Source organism: Quercus robur, chromosome 7, assembly GCF_932294415.1.
Source record: "Quercus robur chromosome 7, dhQueRobu3.1, whole genome shotgun sequence".
NCBI lineage: Eukaryota > Viridiplantae > Streptophyta > Magnoliopsida > Fagales > Fagaceae > Quercus > Quercus robur.
Genome location: NC_065540.1, coordinates 47,736,408 through 47,743,539, shown reverse-complemented (window position 1 = coordinate 47,743,539; position 7,132 = coordinate 47,736,408). Strand labels below are relative to the sequence as shown.

General features: G+C 30.2%; 1 long non-coding RNA gene across 1 annotated transcript; it reads right to left on the bottom strand.

The window, feature by feature from the left end:
- Positions 1-5,876: 5,876 nt before the first annotated feature.
- On the bottom strand, positions 5,877-6,913 carry LOC126690935 (uncharacterized). Its single transcript, XR_007644777.1, has 2 exons — positions 6,805-6,913; positions 5,877-6,316 (listed from the first exon to the last, which is right to left on the bottom strand). It is a non-coding gene; the product is annotated as an uncharacterized LOC126690935 (long non-coding RNA).
- Positions 6,914-7,132: the final 219 nt, after the last annotated feature.

Below are 7,132 nucleotides of genomic sequence, written 5' to 3'. Positions count from 1 at the left end.
AAGGAAAAGAACATGATGTCACTTTGACTTGAATCTTACTGACAATTCAAGTTGAAAAAGGTTTAGAACACTATGTTGGGTTATGTGGAGGTGACGAGGCCATCTCTTTTCAAATAGCTTATCATGATTTCTTATTTACTTTACATCCAACGCCACACTCTTTTACACTAAATGTTAAGTGTGGATAGGGTGCTAAGTGTAAAGAGTGCAAACATTTTTTTTTAGGTGAAATTTTGAGAGCAAGTCATTTTTTATTGTGATGGTTCTACCAACCATATACTATTTTATTCTGTATGACTTGAACCCAAAAACTAAGGCGAACCCAAATACTAAGGCGAGACAAACGAGGTATTTAACCACTAAACTCTACTTAAATATCACAAAAGAATGTCAATATTGATATATGTGATGTAATAATTATCTTCTTCTTCTTTTTTGTAGTTAAAAAAAAAAAAAAAAAAAAAAAAAAAAAAAAAAAAAAAAGCCTAGTCATGAAAAAAAAAAAAATTCAATATATTTATGTACACTATTTTTAAGTTTTAACAATTGTTGACACTACCTATTGTGATTAGTATAGCAATGATAGAGTTAGGAATTTTCTTGTAGGACTGAATGAAAAATAAGATGATTAATTCTTTTTCTATATATATACATATATATATATATATATATATACACACACACTAGTACAATAATTTAAAATAGTATTATAAACACAATTTAGTAAACGAGTTAAAAGTACTTTATAACTCAATGCGTTGTCTGCAATGTATATTTATCATTCTTAAATAATCATGAGACAACATTGACCGAAATTTGATATCTTTTAACTTATATTTAATCAACAATCATCTAGGAACTAGATATGTTTGAAATCAAACAATAATATAAAAAGTTATACATCTTTAATCAAAATTGTATCCTACACTCTTCAAGAGAACTAAAGTCATTAATCTCATATAATTCTTGGCAATTTCCTTTTCAATACAGACAACCAAATTATCCCACAATAAACTTATTTTTCATTTTGTTGCACAGACCTGTTTTAAAACTTTCATAATTGAAAATGCATGTTCAATAATTGTCGTGGACCCTAGAAGAGTCAAAATAAGATGAATTAATCTATCAATAAAATGGTGTATTTGTGACTTTATCTCGATAAATTTTGAAACTCTAGATGATTACAAATATCATTTTCAAAATGCTTAAATTGAAATCTCAAATTAATTTGTCCAAGAAGATATCATCAACCAAGCTAAAAAAGAAAAAGAAAAAGAAGTAACCCCACTTACGTACCGTAATGTACGTAAGTGGACATTACCAATTCGCTATTGACATTGTGAAGCAGGTGCCCTATCCCACAATTTTGATCCTCCCTTGGCCCTGTTTTGCATTCTGTGGGATGTTACGCAAAGGGCATTATGAATTGTATATAAATTTTAGACTCCTTTAACTTATTTATTATAGGTTCTCATTTCACTGAATAAAAACTTTGTTTGTTACGTGCGTCTTTCTTATTGCCCCATATACATAACTTTTAGAATAACAGATACAGAAAAACACCACGAGAAAATAGTCTACTAGTGAGGGTAAAATGCCCTCGCAAAAATTCATATATTGAAAAGGTCATTAACGAGGGCATGTGGCCCTCAAAGGCCATCGTATTTGCTCTTGTTGCTAAAAGAGATTTTGCGACCATGCCTTCGCAAATAGATAATTTACGAGGACAATTTATTGTTGTTACTAAACAAATCCACCTTTGCAAATATATTACCAAACGACAAGAAAAGTTGACCACTTGTTTTTAACGAGGGGGAGTAGTCGTCGTTAATAACTATTTGTGAGGACCTTTATACCCTCGCAATTAGTTATCTATGAATTTCAAATTAACGACATACTTTTTAGAGACAAATAATGCTGTCGCTAAAATTTATTTGTGAGAGCTTTTAAGCCCTTGCAATTAGTTAGGAATAATAGTGTCGTCATTAAGCTGTCGCTTAAAATGTTTTTGCAAGGGGTTAAGTGGCATCGTTATTCTACAAATTTCGAGGGACTTTGTCATCATTATAAAATTATTTATGACCAAATTTTTATGTCATTGGTGATAACATTTTATATAATTTTTGAAATATTTTATTATTTATTTATAATTATTTTATATGATATTTTTAATAATCATGTTACGATAGTACAATAATTACTAAAAATTGATCGATTGAAAGATAAAAATTCATATAAGTTCAAACTTTAAAATATAGAATATACAAAGAAATCCTGAAATTAAACCTTGTTTTAAACTTAAACAACTAGAATTATGACAAGATCTATACTAGTCTTCCTTTGAGTTACCCTCCAAGCTGTTTTCAATCTCCCTCATGTTATTGATTGAGTTGTCCCCTTCATCTCTACTAGTACCATCCTTAAAAAAAACAAAACAAAACATTAAACATAATTCATACACTAGAATATTAGCTTTTATAAAAATAATAAAAAATAATGGTTAAAGAGAGTGCAAGAGAGATAGAGAGAATTCATGACATGTATTTCATTTATACTCACCCCTTAATCTCCATCCATCCATTTATCTACCATCTTTTTCAAAAAGAGTGTAGGAACGAAGGAAGGACCATTTTTATAAGGATCTTCTTTCTCTATGTACTTCTTAAAAATAGGATTTTTAATGTGAAACATCTAATCAGAATAACAACATTTCACCAATTCTACAAATTTTTTCTTCACTTCCTCATCTGGTTGCTTATGCTTAAAATGTTGAGCACTATAACAAGCATATAGAGTTTCGAGCTCAAATCTTGGGTATTCACTAAAAGTCGTCCAAACTCCATTGAGATTTTGGTAAAAACAGAATAGTAATCTCTCGAATAGCTTTTGGTGTGATGATTCTGCCTTTACTTTTACCTTCCCTTGCCATGTCTGCCTTTTTTTTCTTTTTATAGGCCCTTGCCACGTTTACCTACTATTAGTTAGAATTAATATGATGAAAGTATATAATATAAATATGTGTTTCCAATATGATTGTGCTAAAGACATGACCCACTAGTAAAAGATGATACTCTTGTATAAGATGATACTGGACCTTATCCTCAATCCAACAATACTTATTGCTACAATCAACACACAAATAATTGATTTTCATATCTTTATTTATTGAATGTTTAAATGCATACCCAAGAAAATTTTCAACCCCATTAATATATCTAGTAGAATGATGCATCCAAAATTTATCAACTGACATTTTATCTACTCCCTATAAAGCATCATATTATATAACTAACAACAATAATGGTTGCTAACACATGTATAATTATGAACTCTTAAAAATAACTAGCACAGTTAACATTGGGTCTTGTAAAATAGAAATATCAAGGATTCGCATATCTGGCCACAAAATAGAAATATCAACACAACCTAAAGCAAATCTCAAGCCAAACAATTGAGATTGGACAAATATGTTGTCAACATCGTCATCCTAATTAACTTTTTCAAGTAATCTATAGATTTTCAGCTCACTACAAGCCTTACACATTTAAAACTCACATTAGAGAACTCTACAAAATTTTCGCATTTAACATTCCTTATAGTGTTCCGAAAATTACCACAATATATATATTTTCAATAAGATACAAAAGTTTGTATTTGCCTGTATACGAGATAATAATAAATAAAAAAAAGCTAATTACAAAAACATATATAAATAAATTGCTTCAATCAATATTAGTATAGAGATATATATATATATATATATATATACATATATATATATATATATATGTATATATAAAACTAATTATTTTATGGGTTTATTCTAAAATACAAAAAATTAAAAATTAAAAAGTACCCATTTGTCATTTGGTTCAAAATTAAATTTATACAATGGAAAAATTATTCATAGCCTCCAAAATCCAAATTGCTGGAATTGGAAATGATAGTTGATGAAGACAACAAAACAAATACACGTGGTGTGCATTTACAAAAATCAAGCATGTTGTATAAGAAAAAATGATTGGAACTCACATTGCAATGTCTACCAAGGTGGGACCTGAGATAGGGAAGTAACTTCTTCAATTCCTTAACCGTCCTACCGTTTGCACCTAATCCTTCTGTGGCAACACCGAAGTAAGGGAGAGAATATTTTTCTTTACTTAAAAAATTGTAAAAAGTGAACCAAAAAAGTAGAATATATATGTGTGTGAGAGAGATACCTCATCAATAAGCAGTAAGTGTAAGAGATTTTAGGGTTGAACAAAGAGTGATAACTGAAAAAATATATATACTCACTCTAGCTAGCCAAAATGATCCAAAACCTCACACAAGAATATTAAATGAAAATACAGAATACGATAATGAGAGAAAGGAAAATACCTCATAAACTGACGGTAAGTGTGAGAAATTTTAGAATTTAGCAGAGAGTGGTAAGCTAAACGTGTAGAAGATAATGTAGAAAAAAAAGGGGATTATGCCTTTGGTATGTGAATTTAATTTTTTGAGGAAATGGAGAAGATCAATTGAGCCCCAAAAAAACAAAAAAGTTAGGGAGAGTCACTCTATGAATTAACTCAAAAAATAAGATCCTACTATGTAATTTAAATTCAAGTGTTTGCCCACTTACTATTCAGAAAAGAAAGCAACTTAAAATTCTCAAGAGAATATTCTTGCTAAATACTGAGCAATAGCACACAAATTTCAACCAAAACAAATGACAATAATTTCTCAAAAAAATGTAGAATTTCACACACTGAAACATGTTTTTTTTTTTTCATGACCATACTTATCTGTTTAGGAACCAATGCCACTTTGAATCATGACATGAGATACTGGAATTTGCCAAACATAGAGCCCATTGAGAATGACTTGTCCATCTAATTAATAAGCAAGCAGACGTAAGCAAGTCGAAAGCAAAAGGATGCAACTAGTACAATGACATAAAAGAATGCAATCTACTAAGATGCTAAATCTAGTGTCCTAGAGATTGTAAAAACTACCAAACTGTCAGATTATGACCACATTGTGCGTAACTCTTTGAAACTTTAAAATTCTAGTCCACATGCCTTGGATAAGAAAGAATCTCGTGGAAATTAATGTATATTTGGAAACAAAACCTAAGCCAAGAACAAAAGTTTTAACACTGAGGTTGTTCAGAATTTGAAAAATTTCCTGAACATTTGAGATGTTTCAAACTACAAAAGGAAACAGCAACAAAAAACAATGCAATGAAAGGATACTTAGAAATTTTAAACATTTTGAAAAGTAAATAACAAAAATTGGAAGCAATGCAGTCTTAAACATTTCTTGGAAGCTGAAGACATTTTGGACCACAAAACAAAACAAAGAAACAAGTGATTGAATGGAACCATATACAGAGTATTGGCAGTTACGTTAATGCCCTTATAGCAATGACCTAGCTACCCTCACTTGTTGGAATGAGACCAAGACAAACACGATCAGCAACACCCTGCATGCAGAAAATCAAAAGGAATCAATCAGAGCAGTCCATCTTCTTGTACATTAATGCATGTTTTCATGATAAACTTTTCCTTTTGGACCAATGTAAAATATCAGCCACTGCAAACTAGCTCATTGCATCAGTATTCTATATCAACAAAGGATGGTTTCACAATCTGTTGCGAACCAGCCATAAAAGGTTTCAACCATTGGCCATGTGCTTCTAAATTTAATTTGAAGCATCAAAAGATAACACATCCAACTGACACCTCAAAAGATCTCCTCGGATTTTGGCTTAGGCAACTATTAGGTGGGTTGTGGTTGCCTACATCTTAAATTCAGATTTTGACTTAATAAAATTAAAAAAAAAAAAAAGAAAAAAAAAAGAAAAAGAAAAAAAAAAAGAAGCATCTAAGTATAATAATTCGTCTTCCAAATTAGGTTCAAATCAAGCATTTAAAAATGTTCATCAACCTATCCAAAAAAAATAAAAATAATGTTCATCAAACATTACACAGGAAAGTTGACTGGACAACATCTATTAACCAATCATGACCTTCAAATGTACATTGTCAATTAAAATTTCCTCTCTACATCACTAGACAAGAAAATTTTCATTAACTTAAAATAACCTAATAGGAATTTAATCATGATATGCTAGTGCTACAGCTTGACTATTTAGAATTTATTAACTACAAAATAAATCAGTGTATGGACATACTTTAGGTGTGTAATCCGGTTATCTCCTTCAAGTACGATACAACGATCACTCACTGAATTGGCTTGTAGATTGTGTTGGAGTGCCTCAATGGCATTGGGATTCCATTCACAAGCATAAACTAGTTTTGCATTGGCCCTAATCAAGGAAGTTTAGTAATCAGGTCACTATTAGTGTACAAATGATCAAGCAGTTGAAATGATTGTAAAAGAGTAGAAAACAAAATTTATCAAACACATTGCGAGTAACTCTTTGAAACTTTAAAATTCTATTAAAAAAAAAAAAAAACCCAAATTAGAAACCCATTCACAAAAAACAAGAAAATACCCAATAAAAGTAAATAAGAAACACATATCCATATATAGCTACAATATGCAAATTTATGCAAGTTCACAATCTAGACTCACTCAAGCACTTTATCAAACACATTATGAGTAATACTTTGAAACTTTAAAATTTAAGTAAAAAAAGCAATCAGATCCAAAACCCACCCACAAATAACATGTTATTACCCCATAAAATCACAATTAATAAGAAATTACCCAATAAAATCACAATTTTAAGAACATAGTTATTTGATCCAACTCAAAAGAAACCTATGAAACAAAAAGAAAAACAGAGTTTACCTCTGAAAGAAAAACCCAGGTGTGAGAGACGATTGATTGTGAAGAAGTTGTGAGAGAGAGAGACAGCGTGAAGTATGGAAGAAATCATGTGAGAGAGAGGCAGCGGAGTCTTCAAGGCTGAGAGAGTTGAGAGAAATTTGAGATTGATGAGAGAAATAACATGAATTTATTTTATATAATCGGTTTGTAATTTTGTTAATTTAGAAAGAGTAAATTTGGAATTCATTCAGTCAATAATTTATTTACTCTAGTCTCCCTCCAAATCTTTCTAATTTGGGGAATTAAAAATGAGGGGTTAGAGGTAGTTGAAATCTCTTCAAACCTCTCA